This window comes from Salvelinus fontinalis, chromosome 6 (assembly GCF_029448725.1).
Source record: "Salvelinus fontinalis isolate EN_2023a chromosome 6, ASM2944872v1, whole genome shotgun sequence".
NCBI lineage: Eukaryota > Metazoa > Chordata > Actinopteri > Salmoniformes > Salmonidae > Salvelinus > Salvelinus fontinalis.
Genome location: NC_074670.1, coordinates 495595 through 515116, shown reverse-complemented (window position 1 = coordinate 515116; position 19522 = coordinate 495595). Strand labels below are relative to the sequence as shown.

The following is a 19522-nucleotide window of genomic DNA, read 5'->3' as shown; positions in this document are numbered from 1 at the left end:
TCTGTGTATCTCTCTGGCCCAGTCTCTCTGTATCTCTTTGACCCAGTCTCTGTGTATCTCTCTGATCCAGTCTCTGTGTGTCTCTGTGTATCTCTCTGACCCAGTCTCTGTGTATCTCTCTGACCCAGTCTCTCTGTATCTCTGTGTATCTCTCTGACCCAGTCTCTGTGTATCTCTCTGACCCAGTCTCTGTGTATTTCTGTGTATCTCTCTGACCCAGTCTCTGTGTATCTCTCTGACCCAGTCTCTGTGTGTCTCTGTGTATCTCTCTGACCCAGTCTCTGTGTGTCTCTGTGTATCTCTCTGACCCAGTCTCTGTGTATCTCTCTGACCCAGTCTCTGTGTATCTTTCTGACCCAGTCTCTGTGTATCTCTCTGACCCAGTCTCTGTGTATCTCTCTGACCCAGTCTCTGTGTATCTCTCTGACCCAGTCTCTGTGTATCTCTCTGACCCAGTCTCTGTGTATCTCTCGGACCCAGTCTCTGTGTATCTCTCTGACCCAGTCTCTGTGTATCTCTGTGTCTCTCTGACCCAGTCTCTGTGTATCTCTCTGACCCAGTCTCTGTGTATCTCTCTGACCCAGTCTCTGTGTATCTCTCTGACCCAGTCTCTGTGTATCTCTCGGACCCAGTCTCTGTGTATCTCTCTGACCCAGTCTCTGTGTATCTCTGTGTCTCTCTGACCCAGTCTCTGTGTATCTCTCTGACCCAGTCTCTGTGTATCTCTCTGACCCAGTCTCTGTGTATCTCTCTGACCCAGTCTCTGTGTATCTCTCTGGCCCAGTCTCTCTGTATCTCTTTGACCCAGTCTCTGTGTATCTCTCTGACCCAGTCTTTCTGTATCTCTCTGACCCAGTCTTTCTGTATCTCTCTGACCCAGTCTCTGTGTATCTCTCTGACCCAGTCTCTGTGTATCTCTCTGACCCAGTCTCTGTGTGTCTCTGTGTATCTCTCTGACCCAGTCTCTGTGTATCTCTCTGACCCAGTCTCTGTGTATCTCTCTGATCCAGTCTCTGTTTGTCTCTGTGTATCTCTCTGACCCAGTCTCTGTGTATCTCTCTGACCCAGTCTCTGTGTATCTCTCTGATCCAGTCTCTGTGTGTCTCTGTGTATCTCTCTGACCCAGTCTCTGTGTATCTCTCTGACCCAGTCTCTGTGTATCTCTCTGACCCAGTCTCTGTGTATCTCTCTGACCCAGTCTCTGTGTATCTCTCTGGCCCAGTCTCTCTGTATCTCTCTGACCCAGTCTCTGTGTATCTCTCTGATCCAGTCTCTGTGTGTCTCTGTGTATCTCTCTGACCCAGTCTCTGTGTATCTCTCTGACCCAGTCTCTCTGTATCTCTGTGTATCTCTCTGACCCAGTCTCTGTGTATCTCTCTGACCCAGTCTCTGTGTATTTCTGTGTATCTCTCTGACCCAGTCTGTGTATCTCTCTGATCCAGTCTCTGTGTGTCTCTGTGTATCTCTCTGACCCAGTCTCTGTGTATCTCTCTGACCCAGTCTCTGTGTGTCTCTGTGTATCTCTCTGACCCAGTCTCTGTGTGTCTCTGTGTATCTCTCTGACCCAGTCTCTGTGTATCTCTCTGACCCAGTCTCTGTGTATTTCTGTGTATCTCTCTGACCCAGTCTCTGTGTATCTCTCTGACCCAGTCTCTGTGTGTCTCTGTGTATCTCTCTGACCCAGTCTCTGTGTATCTCTCTGACCCAGTCTCTGTGTATCTCTCTGACCCAGTCTCTGTGAATCTCTCTGACCCAGTCTCTGTGTATCTCTCTGACCCAGTCTCTGTGTATCTCTCTGACCCAGTCTCTGTGTATCTCTCTGATCCAGTCTCTGTGTATCTCTCTGACCCAGTCTCTGTGTATCTCTCTGACCCAGTCTCTGTGTATCTCTCTGACCCAGTCTCTGTGTATCTCTCTGACCCAGTCTCTGTGTATCTCTCTGGCCCAGTCTCTGTGTATCTCTCTGACCCAGTCTCTCTGTATCTCTGTGTATCTCTCTGACCCAGTCTCTGTGTATCTCTCTGACCCAGTCTCTGTGTATTTCTGTGTATCTCTCTGACCCAGTCTCTGTGTATCTCTCTGACCCAGTCTCTGTGTATCTCTCTGACCCAGTCTCTGTGTGTCTCTGTGTATCTCTCTGACCCAGTCTCTGTGTGTCTCTGTGTATCTCTCTGACCCAGTCTCTGTGTATCTCTCTGACGCAGTTTCTGTGTATCTCTCTGATCCAGTCTCTGTGTATTTCTGTGTATCTCTCTGACCCAGTCTCTGTGTATCTCTCTGACCCAGTCTCTGTATATCTCTCTGACCCAGTCTCTGTGTATTTCTGTGTATCTCTCTGACCCAGTCTCTGTGTATTTCTGTGTATCTCTCTGACCCAGTCTCTGTGTATCTCTCCCAGGCTGTGGTGGATGGCACAGAGAACTCTGTGGTTCTGCGGTATCTCAACTCCTTAACAGAGTACCAGTTAGCTGTGTTTGCTGTCTACACCAGCTCAGCTAGCGAGGCACTTCGTGGCAGCGAGACCACATGTGAGTCCACCTCCCTTCTCATTGTCAGACTATTTTCTATACTTGTTCTTTTCTCCCTCAGCTCCTGGGCCAAGTTGGACGTGTGTAGACATACTCTTTCACCTGGGTTTAACGCAACTCTCTGTGTGTGTCTGTGTGTATGTGTCTGTTTGTTCCTGTGTGTGTGCGTTCGTGCGTGTGTTCACGTGTGTCTCAGTGGCTCTCCCCATGGTGAACGGCCTGGAGCTGTACGACGTTACCCACAACACCATGCGGGCGCGGTGGAGCGGTGTGCAGGGCGTCTCGGGGTACATGGTCCTATACGCCCCCCTGACCAAGGACCGGGCCTCCGACGAGAAAGAGGTACCCCAGCCGGAGGGCCGCGAGCCTGGGTGGGATCGGTCTGGGGGAGGGTTCTTCCTGGAGGGGCTGCTGGTGGTCCGTGTCTCTTTTGTCCTGATGAAGTATAGCATGGATAATCCCTAGTTCCTACACCACAGGACCACCGGGGGTGGGAGGCTTTGTGTCAGTAGATCTGGTGCTGAACTGAACAGAACCTCCAGCAGAACCCTGGTGATCTGGAGGCTCCACAGGTTTATTGGATCTGGTGGTGTCATGGAGGCAGGAGAGGACTTCCTCTGTCTCTGTCTCTGTCCCTGTCTCTGTCCCTGTCCCTGTCTCTGTCTCTGTCTTTGTCCCTGTCCCTTTCTCTGTTCATGTATCTGTCCCTGTCCCTGTCTCTAGAGAACATGTTGCAGTTTTAAAGAAAGTTTGCTTCAGTTCTACTCATTTTGCCATGGGGCGGAGAGAAGATGAGCTGTTTTACATGTTGCCATGGAGCGGAGAGAAGATGAGCTGTTTTACATGTTGCCATGGGGCGGAGAGAAGATGAGCTGTTTTACATGTTGCCATGGGGCGGAGAGAAGATGAGCTGTTTTACATGTTGCCATGGAGCGGAGAGAAGATGAGCTGTTTACATGTTGCCATGGGGCGGAGAGAAGATGAGCTGTTTTACATGTTGCCATGGAGCGGAGAGAAGATGAGCTGTTTACATGTTGCCATGGGGCGGAGAGAAGATGAGCTGTTTTACATGTTGCCATGGAGCGGAGAGAAGATGAGCTGTTTTACATGTTGCCATGGAGCGGAGAGAAGATGAGCTGTTTTACATGTTGCCATGGGGCGGAGAGAAGATGAGCTGTTTACATGTTGCCATGGGGCGGAGAGAAGATGAGCTGTTTTACATGTTGCCATGGGGCGGAGAGAAGATGAGCTGTTTACATGTTGCCATGGGGCGGAGAGAAGATGAGCTGTTTACATGTTGCCATGGGGCGGAGAGAAGATGAGCTGTTTACATGTTGCCATGGGGCGGAGAGAAGATGAGCTGTTTTACATGTTGCCATGGGGCGGAGAGAAGATGAGCTGTTTTACATGTTGCCATGGGGCGGAGAGAAGATGAGCTGTTTTACATGTTGCCATGGAGCGGAGAGAAGATGAGCTGTTTTACATGTTGCCATGGAGCGGAGAGAAGATGAGCTGTTTTACATGTTGCCATGGAGCGGAGAGAAGATGAGCTGTTTTACATGTTGCCATGGAGCGGAGAGAAGATGAGCTGTTTTACATGTTGCCATGGGGCGGAGAGAAGATGAGCTGTTTTACATGTTGCCATGGAGCGGAGAGAAGATGAGCTGTTTACATGTTGCCATGGGGCGGAGAGAAGATGAGCTGTTTTACATGTTGCCATGGAGCGGAGAGAAGATGAGCTGTTTACATGTTGCCATGGGGCGGAGAGAAGATGAGCTGTTTTACATGTTGCCATGGAGCGGAGAGAAGATGAGCTGTTTTACATGTTGCCATGGAGCGGAGAGAAGATGAGCTGTTTTACATGTTGCCATGGGGCGGAGAGAAGATGAGCTGTTTACATGTTGCCATGGAGCGGAGAGAAGATGAGCTGTTTTACATGTTGCCATGGGGCGGAGAGAAGATGAGCTGTTTTACATGTTGCCATGGGGCGGAGAGAAGATGAGCTGTTTTACATGTTGCCATGGGGCGGAGAGAAGATGAGCTGTTTTACATGTTGCCATGGGGCGGAGAGAAGATGAGCTGTTTTACATGTTGCCATGGGGCGGAGAGAAGATGAGCTGTTTTACATGTTGCCATGGGGCGGAGAGAAGATGAGCTGTTTTACATGTTGCCATGGGGCGGAGAGAAGATGAGCTGTTTTACATGTTGCCATGGGGCGGAGAGAAGATGAGCTGTTTTACATGTTGCCATGGAGCGGAGAGAAGATGAGCTGTTTTACATGTTGCCATGGGGCGGAGAGAAGATGAGCTGTTTTACATGTTGCCATGGAGCGGAGAGAAGATGAGCTGTTTTACATGTTGCCATGGGGCGGAGAGAAGATGAGCTGTTTTACATGTTGCCATGGGGCGGAGAGAAGATGAGCTGTTTTACATGTTGCCATGGGGCGGAGAGAAGATGAGCTGTTTTACATGTTGCCATGGGGCGGAGAGAAGATGAGCTGTTTTACATGTTGCCATGGGGCGGAGAGAAGATGAGCTGTTTTACATGTTGCCATGGAGCGGAGAGAAGATGAGCTGTTTTACATGTTGCCATGGAGCGGAGAGAAGATGAGCTGTTTTACATGTTGCCATGGAGCGGAGAGAAGATGAGCTGTTTACATGTTGCCATGGGGCGGAGAGAAGATGAGCTGTTTACATGTTGCCATGGGGCGGAGAGAAGATGAGCTGTTTTACATGTTGCCATGGGGCGGAGAGAAGATGAGCTGTTTACATGTTGCCATGGGGCGGAGAGAAGATGAGCTGTTTACATGTTGCCATGGAGCGGAGAGAAGATGAGCTGTTTTACATGTTGCCATGGAGCGGAGAGAAGATGAGCTGTTTTACATGTTGCCATGGGGCGGAGAGAAGATGAGCTGTTTTACATGTTGCCATGGGGCGGAGAGAAGATGAGCTGTTTTACATGTTGCCATGGAGCGGAGAGAAGATGAGCTGTTTTACATGTTGCCATGGGGCGGAGAGAAGATGAGCTGTTTTACATGTTGCCATGGGGCGGAGAGAAGATGAGCTGTTTTACATGTTGCCATGGGGCGGAGAGAAGATGAGCTGTTTTACATGTTGCCATGGGGCGGAGAGAAGATGAGCTGTTTTACATGTTGCCATGGAGCGGAGAGAAGATGAGCTGTTTTACATGTTGCCATGGGGCGGAGAGAAGATGAGCTGTTTACATGTTGCCATGGAGCGGAGAGAAGATGAGCTGTTTTACATGTTGCCATGGAGCGGAGAGAAGACGAGCTGTTTACATGTTGCCATGGGGCGGAGAGAAGATGAGCTGTTTTACATGTTGCCATGGGGCGGAGAGAAGATGAGCTGTTTACATGTTGCCATGGAGCGGAGAGAAGATGAGCTGTTTTACATGTTGCCATGGAGCGGAGAGAAGATGAGCTGTTTTACATGTTGCCATGGGGCGGAGAGAAGATGAGCTGTTTACATGTTGCCATGGGGCGGAGAGAAGATGAGCTGTTTTACATGTTGCCATGGAGCGGAGAGAAGATGAGCTGTTTTACATGTTGCCATGGGGCGGAGAGAAGATGAGCTGTTTTACATGTTGCCATGGGGCGGAGAGAAGATGAGCTGTTTTACATGTTGCCATGGGGCGGAGAGAAGACGAGCTGTTTTACATTACATTTACATTTAAGTCATTTAGCAGACGCTCTTATCCAGAGCGACTTACAAATTGGTGCATTCACCTTATGACATCCAGTGGAACAGCCACTTTACAATAGTGCATCTAAATCTTTTAAGGGGGGGGGGGGGTCAGAAGGATTACTTTATCCTATCCTAGGTATTCCTTGAAGAGGTGGGGTTTCAGGTGTCTCCGGAAGGTGGTGATTGACTCCGCTGTCCTGGCGTCGTGAGGGAGTTTGTTCCACCATTGGGGTGCCAGAGCAGCGAACAGTTTTGACTGGGCTGAGCGGGAACTGTACTTCCTCAGTGGTAGGGAGGCGAGCAGGCCAGAGGTGGATGAACGCAGTGCCCTTGTTTGGGTGTAGGGCCTGATCAGAGCCTGAAGGTACTGAGGTGCCGTTCCCCTCACAGCTCCGTAGGCAAGCACCATGGTCTTGTAGCGGATGCGAGCTTCAACTGGAAGCCAGTGGAGAGAGCGGAGGAGCGGGGTGACGTGAGAGAACTTGGGAAGGTTGAACACCAGACGGGCTGCGGCGTTCTGGATGAGTTGTAGGGGTTTAATGGCACAGGCAGGGAGCCCAGCCAACAGCGAGTTGCAGTAATCCAGACGGGAGATGACAAGTGCCTGGATTAGGACCTGCGCCGCTTCCTGTGTGAGGCAGGGTCGTACTCTGCGAATGTTGTAGAGCATGAACCTACAGGAACGGGCCACCGCCTTGATGTTAGTTGAGAACGACAGGGTGTTGTCCAGGATCACGCCAAGGTTCTTAGCGCTCTGGGAGGAGGACACAATGGAGTTGTCAACCGTGATGGCGAGATCATGGAACGGGCAGTCCTTCCCCGGGAGGAAGAGCAGCTCCGTCTTGCCGAGGTTCAGCTTGAGGTGGTGGTCCGTCATCCACACTGATATGTCTGCCAGACATGCAGAGATGCGATTCGCCACCTGGTCATCAGAAGGGGGAAAGGAGAAGATTAATTGTGTGTCGTCTGCATAGCAATGATAGGAGAGACCATGTGAGGTTATGACAGAGCCAAGTGACTTGGTGTATAGCGAGAATAGGAGAGGGCCTAGAACAGAGCCCTGGGGGACACCAGTGGTGAGAGCACGTGGTGAGGAGACAGATTCTCGCCACGCCACCTGGTAGGAGCGACCTGTCAGGTAGGACGCAATCCAAGCGTGGGCCGCGCCGGAGATGCCCAACTCGGAGAGGGTGGAGAGGAGGATCTGATGGTTCACAGTATCGAAGGCAGCCGATAGGTCTAGGAGGATGAGAGCAGAGGAGAGAGAGTTAGCTTTAGCAGTGCGGAGCGCCTCCGTGATACAGAGAAGAGCAGTCTCAGTTGAATGACTAGTCTTGAAACCTGACTGATTTGGATCAAGAAGGTCATTCTGAGAGAGATAGCGGGAGAGCTGGCCAAGGACGGCACGTTCGAGAGTTTTGGAGAGAAAAGAAAGAAGGGATACTGGTCTGTAGTTGTTGACATCGGAGGGATCGAGTGTAGGTTTTTTCAGCAGGGGTGCAACTCTCGCTCTCTTGAAGACGGAAGGGACGTAGCCAGCGGTCAAGGATGAGTTGATGAGCGAGGTGAGGTAAGGGAGAAGGTCTCCGGAAATGGTCTGGAGAAGAGAGGAGGGGATAGGGTCAAGCGGGCAGGTTGTTGGGCGGCCGGCCGTCACAAGACGCGAGATTTCATCTGGAGAGAGAGGGGAGAAAGAGGTCAGAGCACAGGGTAGGGCAGTGTGAGCAGAACCAGCGGTGTCGTTTGACTTGGGAAGGTTGAACATGTTGCCATGGGGCGGAGAGAAGATGAGCTGTTTTACATGTTGCCATGGGGCGGAGAGAAGATGAGCTGTTTTACATGTTGCCATGGAGCGGAGAGAAGATGAGCTGTTTTACATGTTGCCATGGAGCGGAGAGAAGATGAGCTGTTTTACATGTTGCCATGGGGCGGAGAGAAGATGAGCTGTTTTACATGTTGCCATGGAGCGGAGAGAAGATGAGCTGTTTACATGTTGCCATGGAGCGGAGAGAAGATGAGCTGTTTTACATGTTGCCATGGGGCGGAGAGAAGATGAGCTGTTTACATGTTGCCATGGGGCGGAGAGAAGATGAGCTGTTTTACATGTTGCCATGGAGCGGAGAGAAGATGAGCTGTTTTACATGTTGCCATGGAGCGGAGAGAAGATGAGCTGTTTTACATGTTGCCATGGGGCGGAGAGAAGATGAGCTGTTTTACATGTTGCCATGGGGCGGAGAGAAGATGAGCTGTTTTACATGTTGCCATGGGGCGGAGAGAAGATGAGCTGTTTTACATGTTGCCATGGGGCGGAGAGAAGATGAGCTGTTTTACATGTTGCCATGGGGCGGAGAGAAGATGAGCTGTTTTACATGTTGCCATGGGGCGGAGAGAAGATGAGCTGTTTTACATGTTGCCATGGGGCGGAGAGAAGATGAGCTGTTTTACATGTTGCCATGGGGCGGAGAGACGATGAGCTGTTTTACATGTTGCCATGGGGCGGAGAGAAGATGAGCTGTTTTACATGTTGCCATGGGGCGGAGAGAAGACGAGCTGTTTTACATGTTGCCATGGGGCGGAGAGAAGATGAGCTGTTTTACATGTTGCCATGGGGCGGAGAGAAGATGAGCTGTTTTACATGTTGCCATGGGGCGGAGAGAAGATGAGCTGTTTTACATGTTGCCATGGGGCGGAGAGAAGATGAGCTGTTTTACATGTTGCCATGGGGCGGATTTTTGCATTTTCTGAATATGATATCTGAGTGACACTGACTAACAAAATCAGTGGGGGCCCCTGGTCGGTATTTCAACCATGATAGCAAGTTTAGATAGCCCACGTCAGTTAGTTTAGCGGACAGCTAAGTGACTATCAGTGACTGACATAACAGGAGAAAAACTGATGATGCACAACCACATTTTGAAATGGCACCTTGTGCATTCTAATCTTCTAACTCGCTGGGCTAATGTGGGCTAATGTAGTGGGCTAATGTGGGCTAATGTGGGCTAATGTGGGCTAATGTGGGCTAATGTGGGCTAATGTAGTGGGCTAATGTAGTGGGCTAATGTAGTGGGCTAATGTGGGCTAATGTAGTGGGCTAATGTGGGCTAATGTGGGCTAATGTAGTGGGCTAATGTAGTGGGCTAATGTAGTGGGCTAATGTAGTGGGCTAATGTGGGCTAATGTGGGCTAATGTAGTGGGCTAATGTAGTGGGCTAATGTAGTGGGCTAATGTAGTGGGCTAATGTGGGCTAATGTGGGCTAATGTAGTGGGCTAATGTGGGCTAATGTAGTGGGCTAATGTGGTGGGCTAATGTAGTGGGCTAATGTAGTGGGCTAATGTGGGCTAATGTAGTGGGCTAATGTGGGCTAATGTGGGCTAATGTGGTGGGCTAATGTGGGCTAATGTAGTGGGCTAATGTGGGCTAATGTGGGCTAATGTAGTGGGGTAATGTAGTGGGGTAATGTAGTGGGCTAATGTGGGCTAATGTAGTGGGCTAATGTGGGCTAATGTAGTGGGCTATATGTGTAAGTTGAGACCTCGACTGAGTTTCTAAAATATATATACAGTAATCCCTCGTTTATCGCGGGGGTTACGTTCCGAAAATGACCCGCGATAAGTGAAATCCGCGAAATAGAAAACTTTTTTTTTTTTTTTACAATTAGCAACTATTACATGTATACAAATACAGTGACTCACGTGTAGGCCGTTTCGTCGACATTATGGCTTTAGGAGATGTTCGAAATTACAAGATAATTTGGCCAACTTAATGTAAATTTGCCAAGCTGTTTTATGTACGTACACATAACTGCACGAGACGACAAAATGATAGCACAATTCGTAGCATGTTTTGATACAAGAAGCGGGAGTGAGTTTTTAGCGAATCAGAATGCAGAGCACAATGCACAAAAAAAAAAAAAAAAATGCATTATGAAAATCCGCGAAATAGCGAATCCGCGATAAGTGAACCGCGAAGTGGTGAGGGATCACTGTATATATTATGGGGAACTTTGGTTTAACCAAACTCTCTGTGTGTGGAAGAGCCGGATTATTCCACAAGATAAACGACTCTGGTTTTTTCTACAGTATTGCGTGCCTGAGAGATAATACTGTACGTTCTGTAAAGCTGTTTTCAGACAGTGCAAAGAAGTTACATGTTTCATGTTGAATTATTCTCCATACTAATCAGCTTTCCAGATGGTGCTTCTTGGCTTCAGTCCCAACAGTACCCTGTTCCCCATATAGCCCACTACATTCGCCCACTACACAAGTAGTGCACTAAATAAGGAATAGGTTGTAATTTGGGACTCACACCACTGTGTCATCTGGACCTTCACCGATGCCATGCTTTCCCATTTCCCCCTTTAAACCAACAGATGAAGGTGTCAGACGCAGTAACTGATCTGCAGCTGGAGGACTTGACTCCTGCTACTGAGTACACTGTGACAGTCTACGCCATGTATGGAGAAGAAGCTAGCGATCCTATGACTAGCCAGCAGACCACCTGTAAGTGTCCTCTTAAACCTACTGTTAAATATTCAACAATTCAGATAAAGGACAGATATACTGAAGGTCTTCCTGAGGACAGATATACTAAAGGTCTTCCTGAGGACAGATATACTGTATGTCTTCCTGAGGACAGATATACTGAAGGTCTTCCTGAGGACAGATATACTAAAGGTCTTCCTGAGGACAGATATACTGAAGGTCTTCCTGAGGACAGATATACTGAAGGTCTTCCTGAGGACAGATATACTGAAGGTCTTCCTGAGGACAGATATACTGAAGGTCTTCCTGAGGACAGATATACTGAAGGTCTTCCTGAGGACAGATATACCGAAGGTCTTCCTGAGGACAGATATACTGAAGGTCTTCCTGAGGACAGATATACTGTATGTCTTCCTGAGAACAGATATACCGAAGGTCTTCCTGAGGACAGATATACTGAAGGTCTTCCTGAGGACAGATATACTGTATGTCTTCCTGAGAACAGATATACCGAAGGTCTTCCTGAGGACAGATATACTGAAGGTCTTCCTGAGGACAGATATACTGAAGGTCTTCCTGAGGACAGATATACTGTGGGTCTTCCTGAGGACAGATATTCTGAAGGTCTTCCTGAGGACAGATATACTGAGGGTCCTCCTAAGGACAGATATACTGAAGGTCCTCCTGAGGACAGATATACTGAAGGTCTTCCTGAGGACAGATATACTGAAGGTCTTCATGAGGACAGATATTCTGAAGGTCTCCCTGAGGACAGATATACTGAAGGTCTTCCTGAGGACAGATATACTGAAGGTCTTCCTGAGGACAGATATACTGAAGGTCTTCCTGAGGACAGATATACTGAAGGTCTTCCTGAGGACAGATATACTGAAGGTCTTCCTGAGGACAGATATACTGAAGGTCTTCCTGAGGACAGATATACTGTGGGTCTTCCTGAGGACAGATATACTGAAGGTCCTCCTGAGGACAGATATACTGAAGGTCTTCCTGAGGACAGATATACTGAAGGTCTTCCTGAGGACAGATATTCTGAAGGTCTTCCTGAGGACAGATATACTGAAGGTCTTCCTGAGGACAGATATATTGTAGGTCTTCCTGAGGACAGATATACTGAAGGTCCTCCTGAGGACAGATATACTGTATGTCTTCCTGAGGACAGATATACTGTATGTCTTCCTGAGGACAGATATACCGAAGGTCTTCCTGAGGACAGATATTCTGAAGGTCTTCCTGAGGACAGATATACTGTGGGTCTACCTGAGGACAGATATACTGAAGGTCCTCCTGAGGACAGATATACCGAAGGTCTTCCTGAGGACAGATATACTGAAGGTCTTCCTGAGGACAGATATACTGTATGTCTTCCTGAGAACAGATATACCGAAGGTCTTCCTGAGGACAGATATACTGAAGGTCTTCCTGAGGACAGATATACTGAAGGTCTTCCTGAGGACAGATATACTGTGGGTCTTCCTGAGGACAGATATTCTGAAGGTCTTCCTGAGGACAGATATACTGAAGGTCCTCCTGAGGACAGATATACTGAAGGTCCTCCTGAGGACAGATATACTGAAGGTCTTCCTGAGGACAGATATACTGAAGGTCTTCATGAGGACAGATATTCTGAAGGTCTCCCTGAGGACAGATATACTGAAGGTCTTCCTGAGGACAGATATACTGAAGGTCTTCCTGAGGACAGATATACTGAAGGTCTTCCTGAGGACAGATATACTGAAGGTCTTCCTGAGGACAGATATACTGAAGGTCTTCCTGAGGACAGATATACTGAAAGTCTTCCTGAGGACAGATATACTGTGGGTCTTCCTGAGGACAGATATACTGAAGGTCCTCCTGAGGACAGATATACTGAAGGTCTTCCTGAGGACAGATATTCTGAAGGTCTTCCTGAGGACAGATATACTGAAGGTCTTCCTGAGGACAGATATATTGTAGGTCTTCCTGAGGACAGATATACTGAAGGTCCTCCTGAGGACAGATATACTGTATGTCTTCCTGAGGACAGATATACTGTATGTCTTCCTGAGGACAGATATACCGAAGGTCTTCCTGAGGACAGATATTCTGAAGGTCTTCCTGAGGACAGATATACTGTGGGTCTACCTGAGGACAGATATACTGAAGGTCCTCCTGAGGACAGATATACGGAAGGTCTTCCTGAGGACAGATATTCTGAAGGTCCTCCTGAGGACAGATATTCTGAAGGTCCTCCTGAGGACCGATATACTGAAGGTCTTCCTGAGGACAGATATACTGAAGGTCTTCCTAAGAACAGATATACTGTGGGTCTTCCTGAGGACAGATATACTGTGGGTCTTCCTGAGGACAGATATACTGAAGGTCTTCCTGAGGACAGATATTCTGAAGGTCTTCCTGAGGACAGATATTCTGAAGGTCTTCCTGAGGACAGATATACTGAAGGTCTTCCTGAGGACAGATATATTGTAGGTCTTCCTGAGGACAGATATACTGAAGGTCCTCCTGAGGACAGATATACTGTATGTCTTCCTGAGGACAGATATACTGTATGTCTTCCTGAGGACAGATATACTGAAGGTCTTCCTGAGGACAGATATTCTGAAGGTCTTCCTGAGGACAGATATATTGTAGGTCTTCCTGAGGACAGATATACTGAAGGTCTTCCTGAGGACAGATATACTGTATGTCTTCCTGAGGACAGATATACTGAAGGTCTTCCTGAGGACAGATATACTAAAGGTCTTCCTGAGGACAGATATACTGAAGGTCTTCCTGAGGACAGATATACTGAAGGTCTTCCTGAGGACAGATATACTGAAGGTCTTCCTGAGGACAGATATACTGAAGGTCTTCCTGAGGACAGATATACTGAAGGTCTTCCTGAGGACAGATATACCGAAGGTCTTCCTGAGGACAGATATACTGAAGGTCTTCCTGAGGACAGATATACTGTATGTCTTCCTGAGAACAGATATACCGAAGGTCTTCCTGAGGACAGATATACTGAAGGTCTTCCTGAGGACAGATATACTGTATGTCTTCCTGAGAACAGATATACCGAAGGTCTTCCTGAGGACAGATATACTGAAGGTCTTCCTGAGGACAGATATACTGAAGGTCTTCCTGAGGACAGATATACTGTGGGTCTTCCTGAGGACAGATATTCTGAAGGTCTTCCTGAGGACAGATATACTGAGGGTCCTCCTAAGGACAGATATACTGAAGGTCCTCCTGAGGACAGATATACTGAAGGTCTTCCTGAGGACAGATATACTGAAGGTCTTCATGAGGACAGATATTCTGAAGGTCTCCCTGAGGACAGATATACTGAAGGTCTTCCTGAGGACAGATATACTGAAGGTCTTCCTGAGGACAGATATACTGAAGGTCTTCCTGAGGACAGATATACTGAAGGTCTTCCTGAGGACAGATATACTGAAGGTCTTCCTGAGGACAGATATACTGAAGGTCTTCCTGAGGACAGATATACTGTGGGTCTTCCTGAGGACAGATATACTGAAGGTCCTCCTGAGGACAGATATACTGAAGGTCTTCCTGAGGACAGATATACTGAAGGTCTTCCTGAGGACAGATATTCTGAAGGTCTTCCTGAGGACAGATATACTGAAGGTCTTCCTGAGGACAGATATATTGTAGGTCTTCCTGAGGACAGATATACTGAAGGTCCTCCTGAGGACAGATATACTGTATGTCTTCCTGAGGACAGATATACTGTATGTCTTCCTGAGGACAGATATACCGAAGGTCTTCCTGAGGACAGATATTCTGAAGGTCTTCCTGAGGACAGATATACTGTGGGTCTACCTGAGGACAGATATACTGAAGGTCCTCCTGAGGACAGATATACCGAAGGTCTTCCTGAGGACAGATATACTGAAGGTCTTCCTGAGGACAGATATACTGTATGTCTTCCTGAGAACAGATATACCGAAGGTCTTCCTGAGGACAGATATACTGAAGGTCTTCCTGAGGACAGATATACTGAAGGTCTTCCTGAGGACAGATATACTGTGGGTCTTCCTGAGGACAGATATTCTGAAGGTCTTCCTGAGGACAGATATACTGAAGGTCCTCCTGAGGACAGATATACTGAAGGTCCTCCTGAGGACAGATATACTGAAGGTCTTCCTGAGGACAGATATACTGAAGGTCTTCATGAGGACAGATATTCTGAAGGTCTCCCTGAGGACAGATATACTGAAGGTCTTCCTGAGGACAGATATACTGAAGGTCTTCCTGAGGACAGATATACTGAAGGTCTTCCTGAGGACAGATATACTGAAGGTCTTCCTGAGGACAGATATACTGAAGGTCTTCCTGAGGACAGATATACTGAAAGTCTTCCTGAGGACAGATATACTGTGGGTCTTCCTGAGGACAGATATACTGAAGGTCCTCCTGAGGACAGATATACTGAAGGTCTTCCTGAGGACAGATATTCTGAAGGTCTTCCTGAGGACAGATATACTGAAGGTCTTCCTGAGGACAGATATATTGTAGGTCTTCCTGAGGACAGATATACTGAAGGTCCTCCTGAGGACAGATATACTGTATGTCTTCCTGAGGACAGATATACTGTATGTCTTCCTGAGGACAGATATACCGAAGGTCTTCCTGAGGACAGATATTCTGAAGGTCTTCCTGAGGACAGATATACTGTGGGTCTACCTGAGGACAGATATACTGAAGGTCCTCCTGAGGACAGATATACGGAAGGTCTTCCTGAGGACAGATATTCTGAAGGTCCTCCTGAGGACAGATATTCTGAAGGTCCTCCTGAGGACCGATATACTGAAGGTCTTCCTGAGGACAGATATACTGAAGGTCTTCCTAAGAACAGATATACTGTGGGTCTTCCTGAGGACAGATATACTGTGGGTCTTCCTGAGGACAGATATACTGAAGGTCTTCCTGAGGACAGATATTCTGAAGGTCTTCCTGAGGACAGATATTCTGAAGGTCTTCCTGAGGACAGATATACTGAAGGTCTTCCTGAGGACAGATATATTGTAGGTCTTCCTGAGGACAGATATACTGAAGGTCCTCCTGAGGACAGATATACTGTATGTCTTCCTGAGGACAGATATACTGTATGTCTTCCTGAGGACAGATATACTGAAGGTCTTCCTGAGGACAGATATTCTGAAGGTCTTCCTGAGGACAGATATACTGTGGGTCTACCTGAGGACAGATATACGGAAGGTCTTCCTGAGGACAGATATTCTGAAGGTCCTCCTGAGGACAGATATACTGAAGGTCTTCCTGAGGACAGATATACTGAAGGTCTTCCTAAGAACAGATATACTGTGGGTCTTCCTGAGGACAGATATACTGAAGGTCCTCCTGAGGACAGATATTCTGAAGGTCCTCCTGAGGACAGATATACTGAAGGTCCTCCTGAGGACAGATATACTGAAGGTCTTCCTGAGGACAGATATACTGAAGGTCTTCCTGAGGACAGATATACTGTGGGTCTTCCTGAGGACAGATATACTGAAGGTCCTCCTGAGGACAGATATACTGAAGGTCCTCCTGAGGACAGATATACTGAAGGTCTTCCTGAGGACAGATATTCTGAAGGTCTTCCTGAGGACAGATATACTGAAGGTCCTCCTGAGGACAGATATACTGACGGTCTTCCTGAGGACAGATATACTGAAGGTCTTCCTGAGGACAGATATACTGTGGGTCTTCCTGAAGACAGATATTCTGAAGGTCCTCCTGAGGACAGATATACTGAAGGTCTTCCTGAGGACAGATATTCTGAAGGTCTTCCTGAGGACAGATATTCTGAAGGTCTTCCTGAGGACAGATATACTGTGGGTCTTCCTGAGGACAGATATATTGTAGGTCTTCCTGAGGACAGATATACTGAAGGTCCTCCTGAGGACAGATATACTGAAGGTCTTCCTGAGGACAGATATACTGTATGTCTTCCTGAGGACAGATATACCGAAGGTCTTCCTGAGGACAGATATTCTGAAGGTCCTCCTGAGGACAGATATTCTGAAGGTCCTCCTGAGGACAGATATACTGAAGGTCTTCCTGAGGACAGATATACTGAAGGTCTTCCTAAGAACAGATATACTGTGGGTCTTCCTGAGGACAGATATACTGTGGGTCTTCCTGAGGACAGATATACTGAAGGTCCTCCTGAGGACAGATATACTGAAGGTCTTCCTGAGGACAGATATTCTGAAGGTCTTCCTGAGGACAGATATTCTGAAGGTCTTCCTGAGGACAGATATACTGAAGGTCTTCCTGAGGACAGATATATTGTAGGTCTTCCTGAGGACAGATATACTGAAGGTCCTCCTGAGGACAGATATACTGTATGTCTTCCTGAGGACAGATATACTGTATGTCTTCCTGAGGACAGATATACTGAAGGTCTTCCTGAGGACAGATATTCTGAAGGTCTTCCTGAGGACAGATATACTGTGGGTCTACCTGAGGACAGATATACTGAAGGTCCTCCTGAGGACAGATATACGGAAGGTCTTCCTGAGGACAGATATACTGAAGGTCCTCCTGAGGACAGATATACTGAAGGTCTTCATGAGGACAGATATACTGAAGGTCTTCCTAAGAACAGATATACTGTGGGTCTTCCTGAGGACAGATATACTGAAGGTCCTCCTGAGGACAGATATACTGAAGGTCTTCCTGAGGACAGATATACTGAAGGTCTTCCTGAGGACAGATATACTGTGGGTCTTCCTGAGGACAGATATACTGAAGGTCCTCCTGAGGACAGATATACTGAAGGTCCTCCTGAGGACAGATATACTGAAGGTCTTCCTGAGGACAGATATTCTGAAGGTCTTCCTGAGGACAGATATACTGAAGGTCCTCCTGAGGACAGATATACTGACGGTCTTCCTGAGGACAGATATACTGAAGGTCTTCCTGAGGACAGATATACTGTGGGTCTTCCTGAAGACAGATATTCTGAAGGTCCTCCTGAGGACAGATATACTGAAGGTCTTCCTGAGGACAGATATTCTGAAGGTCTTCCTGAGGACAGATATTCTGAAGGTCTTCCTGAGGACAGATATACTGTGGGTCTTCCTGAGGACAGATATATTGTAGGTCTTCCTGAGGACAGATATACTGAAGGTCCTCCTGAGGACAGATATACTGAAGGTCTTCCTGAGGACAGATATACTGTATGTCTTCCTGAGGACAGATATACCGAAGGTCTTCCTGAGGACAGATATACTGAAGGTCTTCCTGAGGACAGATATACTGTGGGTCTACCTGAGGACAGATATACCGAAGGTCTTCCTGAGGACAGATATACTGAAGGTCCTCCTGAGGACAGATATACTGAAGTTCTTCCTGAGGACAGATATTCTGAAGGTCTTCCTGAGGACAGATATATTGTAGGTCTTCCTGAGGACAGATAAACTGAAGGTCTTCCTGAGGACAGATACACTGAAGGTCTTCCTGAGGACAGATACACTGTATGTCTTCCTGAGGACAGATATACTGAAGGTCTTCCTGAGGACAGATATTCTGAAGGTCTTCCTGAGGACAGATATACTGTGGGTCTACCTGAGGACAGATATACTGAAGGTCCTCCTGAGGACAGATATACGGAAGGTCTTCCTGGTGACAGATATTCTGAAGGTCCTCCTGAGGACAGATATACTGAAGGTCTTCCTGAGGACAGATATACTGAAGGTCTTCCTGAGGACAGATATACTGTGGGTCTTCCTGAGGACAGATATACTGAAGGTCTTCCTGAGGACAGATATACTGTGGGTCTTCCTGAGGACAGATATACTGAAGGTCCTCCTGAGGACAGATATACTGAAGGTCCTCCTGAGGACAGATATACTGAAGGTCCTCCTGAGGACAGATATACTGTGGGTCTTCCTGAGGACAGATATTCTGAAGGTCCTCCTGAGGACAGATATACTGAAGGTCTTCCTGAGGACAGATATTCTGAAGGTCTTCCTGAGGACAGATATTCTGAAGGTCTTCCTGAGGACAGATATATTGTAGGTCTTCCTGAGGACAGATATACTGTGGGTCTTCCTGAGGACAGATATATTGTAGGTCTTCCTGAGGACAGATATACTGAAGGTCCTCCTGAGGACATATATACTGAAGGTCTTCCTGGGGACAGATATACTGAAGGTCTTCCTGAGGACAGATACACTGAAGGTCTTCCTGAGGACAGATATACTGTGGGTCTTCCTGAGGTCAGATACACTGTATGTCTTCCTGAGGACAGATATACTGAAGGTCTTCCTGAGGACAGATATACTGAAGGTCTTCCTGAGGACAGATATTCTGAAGGTCTTCCTGAGGACAGATATACTGAAGGTCTTCCTGAGGACAGATATACTGAAGGTCTTCCTGAGGACAGATATACCATATGTCTCCCTGTCTTCAGAAGTTGTAGCTGTATAGCCCTTAGTGACAACTGCTGATGGAAAAAGGGCTCTGTAAATACATTTGATTGATTGATCTCTTCAACATGACATTTTGAGTTAACCCCTTTGTGTCTGCAGTGCCACTGAGCCCTCCCAAGAACCTTGTGTTCTCTGAGGTGGACCACAACTCAGCCAAACTGTCGTGGGAAGCTGCCTCTAGGAAGGTGACAGGATACCGCATAATGTACGTCAAGACTGACGGGCTAAAGACTGATGAGGTGAGAGACAACACTAGGGGATTTAACCTAGAACAAGACTAGGGGATTTAACCTAGAACAAGACTAGGGGATTTAACCTAGAACAACACTATGGGATTTAACCTTG

The 19522-nt window shown here is 47.5% G+C and overlaps 1 pseudogene; it reads left to right on the top strand.

The window, feature by feature from the left end:
* Positions 1-19522, top strand: part of LOC129856747 (collagen alpha-1(XIV) chain-like) — a 194571-nt pseudogene that overhangs the window by 12853 nt on the left and 162196 nt on the right.